Source organism: Coenobita brevimanus, chromosome 39 (assembly GCF_032717465.1).
Source record: "Coenobita brevimanus isolate Jiangsu-jjx chromosome 39, ASM3271746v2, whole genome shotgun sequence".
Taxonomy (NCBI): domain Eukaryota; kingdom Metazoa; phylum Arthropoda; class Malacostraca; order Decapoda; family Coenobitidae; genus Coenobita; species Coenobita brevimanus.
Genome location: NC_136992.1, coordinates 3,493,774 through 3,508,612, shown reverse-complemented (window position 1 = coordinate 3,508,612; position 14,839 = coordinate 3,493,774). Strand labels below are relative to the sequence as shown.

The window sequence follows — 14,839 nt, the reverse complement described above, 5'->3', positions numbered from 1 at the left end:
TAGTAGTAGTTGTAGTAGTAGTAGTAGTAGTAGTAGTAGTAGTACAGTAGTAGTAGTAATAGTAGTAGCCGTAGATGTCGCAGTTCAAGGCTCGTCAGAACGTGATTCCAGGTGAGTGTAAGCTGAAGTTGCCCTCCTCCTATACCACCACCTTTTCGAGGATAGGGAGGGAGCTGAGGGACGTTTGTATAACCGGGCAGTGAAGCCGCCTTGTTACGTCAGTGTCACCACGTGAAGGCACCCAGAGCCGTGGTTAGAGTAAGTATATTGTAGGATAGATTGGGGCATATCGGTATATCGGAGGAACCTATCGTATGTTTGTTTTTTATAGATGTTTCTCTCGCTCTCTCTCTCTCTCTCTCTCTCTCTCTCTCTCTCTCTCTCTCTCTCTCACGCACAAAATCAATTCTCCAACCATTTATTCTCTGCCGTCCTTGCTGCGACCCTGTGTAAACTCTGACACACACACACACACACACACACACACACACACACACACACACACAAGCACGCATGCACGCGAGAGGGCAAACGATCAAACACAAACTCTTAACAATTCTTGCCCACGCTCTCTTCTATTGTGACCCTGCACACACACACACACACACACACACACACACACACACACACACACACACCACAATAAACGCCACTTCAATGCCACACCCACTCTCCCAGCGTTTGTGTCTTGTGTTGGCAGCAGAGCAATGTAGACTGTGCACCTGGGGCAAGAATAATTAGCCACAGGTGAGGTACAAAGACACCTGAGGCAAGAATAATTAGCCACAGGTCAAGTACAAAGACACCTGAGGCAAGAATAATTAGCCACAGGTGAGGTACAATGACACCTGTGGCAAGAATAATTAGCCACAGGTGAGGTACAGACACCTGAGGCAAGACTAATTAGCCACAGGTGAGGTACAAAGACGCCTGAGGCAAGACTAATTAGCCACAGGTGAGAGACAGACACCTAAGGCAAGAGTAATTAGCCACAGGTAAGGTACAAAGACACCTGAGGCAAAACTAATTAGCCACAGGTGAGAGACAAAGAACCCTAAGGTAAGAGTAATTAGCCACAGGTGAGATACAAAGGTAAGCACATGGGGTCTTATTCTACTCTTCACAAATTAACTTGGCCTGATTTTTTTTTTTTTTTTTTAAGACACTGGGGACCTGTATTTCTTAACTTGGATTAAAATTACCATCTATCCACCTTCAGTGCTGAGACGTAGCAAGAGGTTAATAATGGAATATGATACTAGTCACGAAAAAGTGCTATGGAAAGGATGCAAGCCGTATTTTTTTCTGCTACTGACCTACGGGGAGAAAAAAAGCTGTAAAAAAGGACGAAAATCTGGCTAAGTTAAGGTGACGAACTAGCTACAGTGTATATTAATTTCTTGATGTCAAAAGTGCTTTGATGATTATGATAATTATGATGATGAAGACAGTGATGATGATGATGATGATGATGGCGATGATAACGACGATGATGATGACGGTGATGACTATAATAATAATAATAATAATAACAAGAGACCCCCAGGGGGGAATCACACCAGTAGTTAGCCGATACATATCTAGCGCGGCTCGGAATATGACCTTGACCTTGGCCTACTTTCACCAACTTCGAACTCGTAGATTTTCATCCCTACTGCACACCTCTATAATTTTGTAATATCTTGAGCGGTTGCGAAGTTATCGTGCTAACTGAAACACACACAGACAGACACACAGACAAATTAAAAACAACACCAGCTTCGCTATCGCGGCTGGTAATAATGATAATAATAATAATAATAATAATAATAGGAACAACAACAACAATAATAATAATAATAATAATAATAATAATAATAATAATGAGGATCAGGATGATAAATGATTAGCCAAATACAGGTTATCTTAAAATATGTGGCTTTCAGTGAGCTTTACCCCGTCAGTACAAAAGCTCTCCACTAAGCAAAATAAAACCGCCTAAGGATAGAAAAAATTAAAGGCAAAAAACCGTCTTTTAATTATAATTCCTTTCCTACGCGACGTCTCCTCAAAGCTGAATAAAATCGTCTGGCCGTTGCAAGAAAAATGTGAAAAATATATACGTAGTCGCCTAGGAGGGATTGAAATACTCAGCTAACATCACACACACACACACACACACACACCGGTTCAGTGGATAAAAGTTTGGTGTATACAAGAGAATACAATGAGTGTTGGTAAAGGTTGTGTACAGTAGGAGACGTGTGTGTGTGTGTGTGTGTGTGTGTGTGTGTGTGTGTGTGTGTGTGTGTGTGTGTGTGTGTGGTAGTGAGATGTGCGTTTGTGAGGTGTGACAAAATGTAAGGTGTGACAGTTTGAGGTGTGACAGTGAGATGTGGCAGTGTGTGGTGAGGCACTGTAAGGTGTGGCAGTGTGTGTTGTGGCAGCGTGAAGTGTGTAAGTATGAGGTGTGACAGTGTGTTGTGTGTGTGGGGTGTGGCAGTGTGAGGTGTGACAGTTTTTGGTATTACAGTGTAAGGTGTGGTAGTGTGTGGTGTGGTAGTGTGAGGTGTGACAGCGTAAGATGAGTTGAGGCAGCATACGGTATGGGAGTATGTGGTGTGGCAGTATAAGGTGTGACAGTGTGAGATGTGGCAGTGTGAGATGTGACAGTGTGTGGTGTGGCAGTGTGTGATGTGGCAGTGTGTGGTGTGGTAGTGTGAGGTGTGGCAGGGTGAGATGAGTTGTGGCAGTGTGTGGTATAGTAGTATGTGGTGTGGCAGTGTGTGGTGTGGCAGTGTGACGTATGGCAGTGTGAGGTTTGGCAGAGTGTGGTGTGACAGAATGTGGTGAAACAGTGTGAGGTGTGGTAGTGAGAGGTAGGCAGTGTGAGGTCTGACACAGTGTGTGGTGCGGCAGTGTGAGGTGTGGCAAAATGTGGGGTGTGTTAGTCTGTGGTGTGGCCGTGTCAGGTGTGGCAATGCGAGGTGTGGCCGTGTTAGCTGTGGCAGTGGCAATTGTGTATTAGGAATGACGGTATCAGAGGGAGCTTACTGAAGAGAGAGAGAGAGAGAGAGAGAGAGAGAGAGAGAGAGAGAGAGAGAGAGAGAGAGAAAAGTAAAGAAAGAAAAGAAGTCCTCTTACTTCTATAAAGTCTAACATCCTATGTGTCACAGTATTATGTGAATTTGTATCTGCTTAGATTTAATACTGATGATGGTCTGACGCAGACTGATGATTATCCTGCTGCCGATGGTGATGATGATGATGACAGTATACAAATCATAAAAAAAAGTAGTGTGCAGTATTAAGCCTTGACATGCTGTTTAACGATACTGCTATCTGATATTGATCTACTTTGCATAAATAACTTATAAAGACAACCTAACCCGTTTTGTGCAACTGACAAGGACGAGGTGCCAAATGAGTATTTTAAACCTACCTAACAAAGGTCCGTGAAGGAAAGTACCGCCATTAAAAATTTGATCTTGTATGCCATTCACCTCGCGTTCTGACCTCCCGCCCTGCCAACGCGGTCAAGGCCTCCCTCCCACCCCCAGTCACTGTAAATTGGACGTCGCCACCCGGACAAAGCTGCCAAAACCGATCACACCACCACCCCCGCTTCACAGTTGCCAAGCCGAGTTGACGAAGGCCGCTCAAACCTGCTCTCTAAAAATCGCTAGAATGTCGCTAGGCGTCCACAATGTCAACAAACAGTATTTTCTTCCCCCTCTTCACGTTTCGAGACTGTTGATGAAATTTTTTAAATATTTTCTAATACGAGTATACAGTCGTTTGCGTGCATACTGATATTATTTTTCTTACGACAAAACGAAACAATTGGCGCACGCAAAAAAACAAAACAAAAAAAAAATACCTTATCCATAAATTGCATTCACTCTGTACGCCTGCCAGATTACACTCATAAATGCAACCAGGCATATTCTTGAAAGGCTCCAGACTGTTACTAGGTACAATAATCCAGAAAACAATTACATTAAAAGTACCATATTGATAAAATCACTCCAGTACTGATAAAATCTATAGACTGTACAGTATCGTAACGTAATATAATATCATAAAATGTTTAGGAAATAGCAAGAGCATTCTCAGCGCCTCCGGATTGCCGCATAATTCGATTTCAGGCAGTTAGCAATTAAACTTTGGCGCAAAAAATGTGAATACCATTATTTTCTATACAACTGAACTAGTACTGTAAAAGCTAGGAAACTGACAAACCAAATTCATAGACAGCAACAGAAATATTAACTTTTCAATCCAGTGACGCATATTTTCATTGTTTATTCTTGCCGACCAAATGATTTTATTCAGCTCACGAGAGAATTTCCGAACTGGGGATGTCAGATAAAGGCTTCATTAATCCGCAGAATACGAGCGGCCTTTCTGAAGCTGATTAAAAATTGCTTGTTAATAGCAATATATATGACAGAAAGTACATAGCGGAAAAATATTTGAAGAAGAAAATAAAAATAGTTTAAAGACGTCATCGAACTGAAAAGATTACTCTGCAGTTTTTTCCTATACAGTAATTTAATGTAGACTAAAACCCTTCAATCCATTTTTTTTTTTTTTACTTTATTATTGCTACCTCTAGACGATTTTTTTTCGGATTAGTGAGGGGATTTTTTTTTTTTTAACTAGAGAAGTTAGACACAACCTTCACTCATCCCTTCAGTACGGAAGGGGTTTCTTAAGCTGAATAAAATCGTCTGAAAGTTAAAAGGAAAAAGGCAACGAGGACAAAACTGCTTGATGAGGGAGCTTCAAGGCCCTTTGGTTAATGCCCTTGGTGTGTTGTGATGTGGTGTGGTGTGGTGTGGGGTGTGGTGTGGTGTGATGTGGTGTGGAATGGGGTGGGGTGGGGGTGTGATGTGGTTTGCTGTGGTGTTGTGAAGTATGATGAGGTGTGGAAGGGTGATTTAGCGTGGCGTGATGTGGGAGGGTGATTTTGTGTGGTGTGGTGTAAGAGTGATTTTGTGTGTTGTGTGGCGTGGTGTGGTGTTGGGGTTGATTTTACGTGGTGTAGGGCGACAGGGTGATATGGTGTGTGGTATGATATGGTATAGTGTTGTATGGTAGGATAATTTTGTGAGGTGTGGTGTGGTGTGATGTGAGAGGGTGATGTGTTGTGTGGTGGTGTGGTGTGGTGTGAAAGGGTGATATAGTGTGTGGTGTGGTAATGTGGTGTGAGGTGAGAGGGTGATATAGTGTGTTGTGTGGTGGTGTGGTGTGGTGTGAGAGGGTTATATAGTGTGTTATGTGGTATGGTGTGGTGTGAGAGGGAAATATAGTGTGTTATGTGGTGGTGTGATATGAGAGGGTGATATGGTGTGTCCTGTGGTAATGTGTGGTGTGATGTGACTTCGCTACAGCCTACGGAAGTGAAGCACCTCGTATCCGAAAATAGCGAGACAGGCGGGCAGAGTCGTTTCTAGAAATGCTCCCGTTTCTAAAAATAATAATAATAATAATGATAATAAAGATGATAAATAGATAAATAAAAAAGTTGATGAAAAAATAAAATAATAGACAGATGGACAGACAGAGAAGACCGATAGATAGATAGATAGATATAATGAAACATACGCTACGTATAACTGGAACTTCGTGTTTCGAGCGTAAGACTGGCTGACTTGGCAACACTATTCTTTGTCCACTGCCAACACTGCTGCCAACACAAAGTGGGGGGGGGGGAAGAAGACGGAGATCAGTGCCTATCAAGAGCACGTGTGACGCTGAGGGTCTTTTCTGAGTCCAAATCTTCCCTTAGAATGTGACCTATGGCAGTCAGTGTTGCAAGAAGAAATGAAAACAGAAATACGAGTACAGTAGTGGTGGTGGTGGTGGTAATGGTAGCAGTAATAGCAGTAGTAGTAGTAATCATCATAATAATAACAATAATAATAATAATAATAATAATAAGGGATGACTTAATACATACCAAATTCACTAAGGTCACTGAAACAGACATGCAATTTTTTCTCAGTGTCATTCTTCTCCTAGAAACATGACGACACGCAGCAATGGAGATTTCAGTACACCCAAGAATCACAAATACAGAGTAGTCCATAACTAACTCTCCTCTCCTCGGGTTATTTCTCGTGTTTTCTGGGGACGGCTCAGCGTTACCGGAGTCTACCCTGCAAAATATATTCACATCCTACTCCCACTGCCACACCCACGCCCACACCAGCAGAATGAGCAGTCCTTTCAACACACAAGACGAATTACTAGTACAGCGCTATTTACAGACCACCTTATTATAATCATAGGTTGCTTAATTTTTCGTTTTTTTTTTTCACCAATTTCGTTGTAAAGCGTTTGGTAGCTCTACTACTGAACGAAAACGCATACAAAAGACGCTCCTTAACACCTCTTCTTGAGCGATTTAGTTTTGGATGTGACTAGTGAATATCCTCTGGTACGTTGTTTATGCAGAGTAGAACGATGTTGGAAGGATCTATATAAGACGGAGATGGACAATAAGATGTAATAAGCAAAATAAATCGCCTAAAAAAAAGGTGTTAGGAAACTTCCTTAACCGACAAGAATACGCGCCTAGTCTCTATAGTTCATTCACTTTAACTTGGCGGAGATTTTAGCCTTTTTTAGCTTATTTCCCGTAGTTCAGTCGCAGAATGAGGCAATACTATAGCTCCACACCCTTTCCATGGCACTTCTTCGTGACTAGCACCATTTTCTAGTGTTAATCTCTAGCAGTCGCTCCGCATTAAAGATGGAGATATAACAGTTTTTTACACATATAGTTGTTTCAGCTTAACTTGACCAAGATTTTCGTCCTTTTGAGGCTTATTTCACGTGGGTCAGTGGCAGAAAAGAAATGCTACGGCTCTATATCCTTTCCATAGCACTTCTTTGTGACTAGCATCATATTTTAGTGTTCCTTTATTACTTCAGCTCAGCATGCAAGATGGAGGGATGGCAATTTTAGGCCAAGTTAGGGCAAAAAGGGTATAGTTTAAGTGAAGACAGCATACTGTAAGTACTGTAAACATCTGGGTGAACAAAGACAAAGGGAGAAATAGAGAGGATGGAGAAGTGTGAGTAGCCATGCCCCCATCTCCCACATCTTCCCTATCTCCCACATCTCCCCTATCTCCCACATCTCCCACATCTCACTCGCGGTAAGAGCTTGAGCAGGTGCATTCGTTTCCATGCCGACACTCTACTGATACCTTCTCTTTATTTCTCTTTCACTCTCCTTTGCACTCTACTTGGATCCGTGAGAATTTGTCAAAACGCAGAATTTTGAATGAATGAAGTTGTCCCATCTATTTTCCCATGGCCAGTAATGCTGCTATAGTCCTTTTAGGTTAAACTGTCCTAAATTTTCGTCCCTTCGCAGCTTATTTCACATACCTCAACGGCAGAAAAATATAATTACTTCTGCTCTATATCCTTTCCGTAGCACTTCTTCGTGACTAGCACCATATTCTAGTGTTAATGGTTGTAACTCAGAATTCAGGTGGAGAGATGGCAATTTCTGACCAAGTTTTAGGAGAAGGAGTATTATCCTGTGTTTTTCGTGTATTATCTCAGTGTTATAGTCCCGTAAACTGCTAAAACGGAAAAACTATGCTCACTACTGCAGCTGTGTTGATTGTAAATACAGCAACAACTTCTGCCCCACTTGGACCCTCTTTCATAAATTCGATATGTGGGTATGATTATATGTTTTCCTGTGTCTGGGTATGGGAGACTGCCGAAGGTCTGAATGTTTAGCGGATGGATGTTTGTCATGTTTTGCTTGGACACATTGAGGGTAGTTTTTCCTACTTCCGTGTTTTCGTTTTCTTGTTTGATGATGATGATGATGATGATGATGATGAAGGAGGAGGAGGAGGAGGAGGAGGAGGAGGAGGAGGAGGAGAAGAAGAAGAAGAAGAAGATAATAATGATGATGATGATGATGATGATGATTTTGCCAACCTCATGTATAGCAGCAGGAAATAGGAGCCTGGAGAGCTAAAGGCTTGAGTGATGAGACAAGAAATACGTGTCCCAGTTTCACAAGTCACTCTGGTCATAGTTTTACTCTATTGTATTTTTTTTTTCCCCGTGTCATGGATTTGAAAAAAAAATAAATAAAATAAAAATGGAAACCTTGAGTAATGACTGACTAGGTATGTGTTCTATTTCTCTGTTGACTCTGATTTTCTTCACCTTTTGCTGTTTTTGTGGCTTTCATTTCCATGGTTCTGGATATGTGATAATGTGAAATCTTCGAGTATGACTGTGTGTGTCCCATTTTCGTAGCGCATGATATTTAAAAGTGAATGTAGTTAAGAGTAAAGACGTGGTATATGAAAGAAATGAAGTCACGGAGAACATAGTGAGACTGTATGATCAGGAATGTGGGTGCCTTCAAACATTTAAGTAGTGTGATGAACAAGGATGGAATTTTTGAAGATGAAATGTATGAAAGGTTATAGCAGGGAAGAATTGTTGCTGGTCCACAGAGAGCAATAATAAAGAATGGGAAAACGAGCATGGAGGTAAAGAGGTCGCTGCATGACAGTTTGTGATCTGACGTAATGAAGCAAAGCGTAGATCCCGCTGGAGGGACAGAAGTCAAAAGTGAGAGCAGAAATGAGTTAAATAGCATGTGAAGTTACCTGGAGAGACTGACTGATGAATAAGGAAGTGAAGGGGCGTTGTGGTGTTACTATGAATATGCTGGAAAGGAGATGTACTTTGAGATGGTTGACCGTGTGGAGAGATTGGAGAATGAGAGACTGACTAGGAGTATAGTAGGGTGTGTGAATGAGGTGGAGGGAGAGAAGGGAGAGAGAGAGACCGAGGATGAGATGGAGGGATAGGGTGGAGAAATAAGTGAGAGAGGAATGTGTGAGTTGGAGTGAGGGCAGCCTGATAGCAGAGGACAGGGTTATATGGGGCGATTTGTTTGTGGCCACTCCTTCTGAGATTGAAGTATATGATGATAGACAGACAGACTTTGATGATGGCGTTCCTATTCTGCTGTACACTTTGGACAAAAGAAAATTTAAAGTCTTCAGTGATAAATGTGTGTGTGTGTGTGTGTGTGTGTGTGTGTGTGTGTGTGTGTGTGTGTGTGTGTGTGTGTGTGTAACTGGAGCTCTGTATCTGGCTATGTGGCTTATGTCCAGATTCGAGTGTATAAAACAATGACCCTGGTGTGTGAATTGCAAAGTTTATGTTGCAGTAAGTATGTTCTGTTCAAAGTCAGCTTGTATAATGATGAGTTGCAAGAATACTAACTCACTTATGGTCTCTTCCCTTCTACCATTTTATTCCAGATAACACCAAACGATTTTATTCAGTTAACAGAAAGACCCATGAGCCTAGAACTGATAATACTGACTCCATTAACCCACTCATGGTAGATACAACTCTAAAAAATTTTTTCCAGCTAACACCAGACAATATCATTTTTATCCGAGAATGTGTCACAGGAACCTGAGAGAATTAATAAGTGGTTTCTTGAAATTAAGTGACATATTAATCACTCAGCGCGTGTCTTGAGAACACAAGAACATAATAAGAGAGAACATTTTTCGATTATTGCTATGACAAATTAGGGTGACGGTGAGTGCCTCAATAATCTTAGGCATGCTGATTTTTTATTTATCTGTTTATTTACTTACTTATTTTGTGAAATGCTTGTGGAACAAGACCTGATACCAAGTTCACTCCTTCGTTGGTAGGATTTCCCTCCCTCACAACTACTTCGACTGGCTTTTGCCTAAGAAAAAGAGTTTGTGCGGAGCGTCTGAATGTGGGCTGAAAGCAGAAGACTTTAGAGGGAAATAAAAAGTACTCAAACCACAGTTAAGAAGAAGTAGGAACAGAGATGAGGATATAAGTTGAGAATTTGAAGGAAATGTGAAATTAGTAAATTTTCTGGTCTGGAAGGAAGCAACAACTTTACCTCATCATCCTTCCCTCCTCTTTTCTACACTGATGACTCTGTAGCTATTTCCTCTATTGATAAAGCAGATCCCTTCACTCAGACTTTCTCCTCCAATTCCACCTTAGACGATTCCGGTGCTGTTCCTCCATCACTTCCCCCCTCTGACTTCCTCATGGCTAACACTAAAATTTCTTCAGCTGAAGTCTTTTCTGCTATCACTGACCTCAATACTAACAAAGCATATGGGCCTAATAGAGTCCCTCTTGTTGTCCTCAAGAACTGTGCTTCTGTGCTTACACCCTGCCTAGGTAAACTCTTTCGCCTTTGTCCTTCAACTTGTACCTTTCCTTCTTGCTGGAAGATTGCTTTCATTCAGCCTGTCCCAAAAAAGGATGACCATTCCCAACCCTCTAACTATAGCCCAATTGCTTTAACATCCTGTGTCTCAAAAGTATTTGCATCCATTCTTAACATAAAAATTTTAAAGCATCTTTCCTATCACAACCTTCTTTCTGATCGTCAGTATGGGTTCCGTCAGGGACGCTCCGCTGGCGATCTTCTCACCTATCTTTCAGACTCCTGGTCATCCTCCTTTTAGGATTTTGGCGAAAACTTTGCCATCGCACTTGACATTTCAAAGGCTTTCGATCGAGTCTGGCATAAATCTTTAAGTTCCAAACTGCCCTCTTAGGATTTCTATCTTTCTCTCTGTGCCTTCCTCTATAACTTCCTTTCTGGTCGTTCTATAGCTGCTGTTGTAGACGGCCATCGTTCTTCTCGATCTATCAACAGTGGTGTTCCTCAGGGCTCTGTCCTATCACCAACTCTCTTCCCTTTATTCATCACTGACCTTCTAAGCTGTACATCTAACCCTATCCACTGATACGCTGAAGATTCCACCGTTCACCTTTCCGTTCGGTACCTGCAACGTCAGTCTCAGCAGTTACTTCAACAAACAAGGGATGAGGCTATGGCACACCTAATATCTGACTTGGCTCGTATCTCTGACTGGGATAAAAGTAATCTTATTGTTTTTAATGCATCAAAGACTCAGCTCTTACACTATCAACCTGACAAAAGCTTTCACAGGAGTACCCACTAATGTTTAATAATATCCGGCTCAGTCCTGCATCATCCTTGAACATGCTTGGGGTTTCACTCACTTGGGACTTATCTTGGAAAGATCATATTACATCTCTTGTAAAATCTGCTTCCAAGAGATTAGGTGTGCTAAGCCGACTCCATACTTTCTTTACTGCTGCCCAATTGTTGACTCTACACAAGGGTTTTATCCGCCCCTGTGTGGAGTACAACTCTCATGTATGGGGAGGCTCCCCACATACAGCTCTTCTCAATAGGGTGGAGTCAAAGGCTTCTCGTCTCATTAACTCTCCTCCTCTTACTGCCTCCTTTCAACCCCTGTCTCTTCGCCGTACTGTTGCATCTTTATCTCCTTTCTATCGCTACTCCAATGGTCACTGCTCCTCTGAACTGTCTACTTGCATTCCTTCACCTCTACGACGGGCGCGTAGCACCCGTCTAACAGCAAACTCTCAGCCCTTTTCTGTCCAGCTCTCTAATGCAAGAGTTTACCGTTACTCCCAGTCCTTCATTTATGCAATAGGTCAACTCTGGAACTGTCTTCCTCTGTCTGTATTTCCTGCTAGCTATGATCTCCAGTCTTTCAAACGCAGCGTGTCCAGGCATCTCGAAATGATCGAATCTTGAATTTGACTCTCTCTCGTATTTTTTTTTTTTATAATAAATGGAGGAAGGAAAAGCAAAGGAAAAAAAAATAAGTCCATGCGCGTACAGGCATCCTCCATTCATAAAATACTTATAACAATTGGATTTAAATTCGAGACGATTAAAATAAATGTATGTGGGAAGCATCTCCCAGGAAGTGAATTCCAGAGTAGTAGTCTGGGGATAAATGAATTTTGATAAGCAGAGGTTCTGCATTTTGGGGGAGTGTGAGTTCATGGGCGCTCTCAGCTGCCAGAGTATTTAGGGAGAAAATGTGAAGGGGATCGAGGCACAAATGAAGCCAGTTCGTCAGAGCACTTACGGTAAACATATCGATAAAATAATGCTAAAGAAGCAACATCTCTACGTTATGGCAGGATTATTGATTAATCTAATGGCATTATTTTGAATTTTGTCCAACTGCCTCTTGGAAGGAACAATTATTGCGGGCTCGTGGCCTTTGATTCCTTCTTCCTAGTATATATATATATATATATATATATATATATATATATATATAGATAGATAGATAGATAGATAGATAGATAGATATAGATATAGATAGATAGACAGATAGATAGATAGATAAGAGAGAGAGAGAGAGAGAGAGAATGTAGTTGCTTCCTGGCAGCTTGTTTTTAAGAATGAAAATATCTTGCTAATTTGTGTAATTATAAGAATAAGTTGGGTACTGTTCTATTGCATTTCATGAGTTAAAACATGAATGTAAATATTTATATACCTAATCCCTGACAAATGCCGTGCTACGATTGGCTGGCTGGTGTTGTCAATATACGTCAACACATTCCAGAGTTTAAAATGTCTTCGATATTTTTGGTCATTTAATGGCCATTGAAAAAGCAACATGTGATGTTGAACAACAAGTTGCATTACAGTTAGGAGAGTAGGTATTATTTTATACTTTCAATGCGTACGTAAGATGCGATAATAATACAATAATTGAATACTATGAGTATTGTTACCTGGTAGTGTGATTACTGCAGGGTTGTAATTTTGCATTAGGCTAACACGTTGCTTTGCCATTGTGATGCAACTTACCTAAGTAGGTACAATACAGTCAAAGCAATTTCAAAAACCAGCAAACACAAAATCAGGTCTTCAGTAGCTTTGGGTAATGAGAGATGCATCTTAAATCTGCTGCCATCGGTTACAGTAGCAGTTTGGGAGCAGAGATTTTTTTTTTTTTTTACAGTATGATTTAACTTTAGGATGGGAAGTCGCAACGAAGCAGAATGAAAACGTCTGTAACAGTAGGTGAGGACTTTCACACTCCTAAGAGAGCAATTTTAATTGCTGATTCCATCAAATCAAAGATGATACTTCTATTTTAGTGTGATTAATGCCACCTGATTTGGTTCATCAGAGGAGAAACCTTTTAGGGAGAAGGGATGGTAAGTTTCTTGTTTCATCCAATACTAGTCTTGGTGATGTTTGTGGTTTTTCCTTTGCTTGTGTGTGTGTGTGTGTGTGTGTGTGTGTGTGTGTGTGTGTACATTCATTCATTGCCAGACGCCATGTATCCCAAACAGGGTGGCCAAGGGCTTAGAGTTAATTGTTTTACAGGAAGAGGCACTAATCCTCCACCAACCCCACTTGACACATAGGGATGCCAACAGCATCTGGTGTTCCCAGGCGGTCACCCATCCAAGTACTAACCAGACCCAACGTTGCTTAACATGATTTGTTAAATTTTTACAATGGAAATTACCGATATATGAGACACTCCCCCCCTTCCACTGAAGTGATTATAGTAAATTACAAGTCATTTTAGGCAATAACCCAGCCTGGCTCCACTTAATGTAATGTAACCTAGACCCCAAGCAATTCAGTCCAGACCAAAACAAATTCCAACCTTACAGCAGTCAAGAAGCTACCGTTCCTGGAAAACAACAGCTACTGTTGCCCACAGAGGCCATGATGAAACTGAGTTGCCAGGCAGCTTACATAGTGATGGTAAAGAGTCTAGGGAGTCAGAGTTTATAAAGGGTGCCTCTTCTCAAGATGTGAGCCTCATACTGGTCATAGCGATCTTTGAAGGAATTAACATATTCACTCATCAGTACCTATTCCAGGAGATGCTTCCATTTGTTGACAGTCCTTCTACTAAAAGACTTGTTCCTCTTTGTTACAAGCAAGCAAGCGATTAGTTTTTAGCAATATTTACTCATGAGACCAAAGAAACCCCTTGGCCTCCCAGATTTCCAAGGAAATGTACCAAGGGTGCCAGATGACATTCTTCACTAAGAAATCAAATTTAAAAAGATGTCCTGTTTCAACACTGTATTTTCATGCATGAATTCTAACAATTAAATATTGGATATTATGCTCATACTTTTACATGAAAGTTTTTTTCTGTTTGTAGAGGATGAAATCAGCAAGGTTAATTGCCCCATTTCTAGGTTTTATCATTCTGTCAATACCCTAGCATTTAGCAACGTAGTTCGTTGACAGCAAGTCGGGAGCAGAGAATTGGACATTGTGCGTGTGATAAATGCCACAGTGCTTCACTATATGCACATCCAGAGATAAAATCTGGAGAGAGAAAACATGAGAAAGAAATATTGTGGCTTATTTATTCATCTGTTATTGTTCAATTACCTCACCAGAAATGTTAAACGTTTACACCAAGATGAAATTATGATGGTAGGCATATGTACAAAAGCATGCTTGCTCATCACTCTTGCACAAAGTGCACTTTACTGGCAGTATGGTGCCTCTGTTTTCCCAGCTTCAGGGTATGTCCCATGGTCTGTGGATGATCATGTCTTGAGGCCAACTGGAGGAAGTGACCATTCTTAACATTATCTGTGCCCTTCAGGATCTTGAAGATCCAAAGTATGTCACCCCTTACCCTCTTCTGCTCCAGTGTCCTGAGTTCAAGTTCAATCACATCACTTGTCCATGATTTCAACTGTTCGATCTAAAAATGTTGTATCCCCATTATCATTGATTTCTGACAGAAATATCACAGAAGAAAAGGCTTTTGCACAGATAAGCTTTAACTACAAACACTCTCAGAATAACCAGATCAGTTGTGGGCTAAAACGAGAATAATAACGAAGAGGTTTGAAGCAGTCCATTAACCCCTTAAGCCCATGGATGCGTATTTTGTATTTTAATCTAGCAGATGTTGGACAGTACAGGATTATTCATCTG

The 14,839-nt window shown here is 41.2% G+C and overlaps 1 protein-coding gene across 1 annotated transcript in view; it reads left to right on the top strand.

The window, feature by feature from the left end:
• Window positions 1-12,491: 12,491 nt before the first annotated feature.
• LOC145396715 (jouberin-like) overlaps window positions 12,492-14,839 on the top strand; it is a 39,905-nt gene continuing 37,557 nt past the window's right edge. Inside the window, exon 1 of the mRNA XM_080270002.1 lies at window positions 12,492-12,566. The gene's annotated coding sequence lies outside the window, so the exon portion shown is untranslated. The remainder of the gene's footprint in view (window positions 12,567-14,839) is intronic.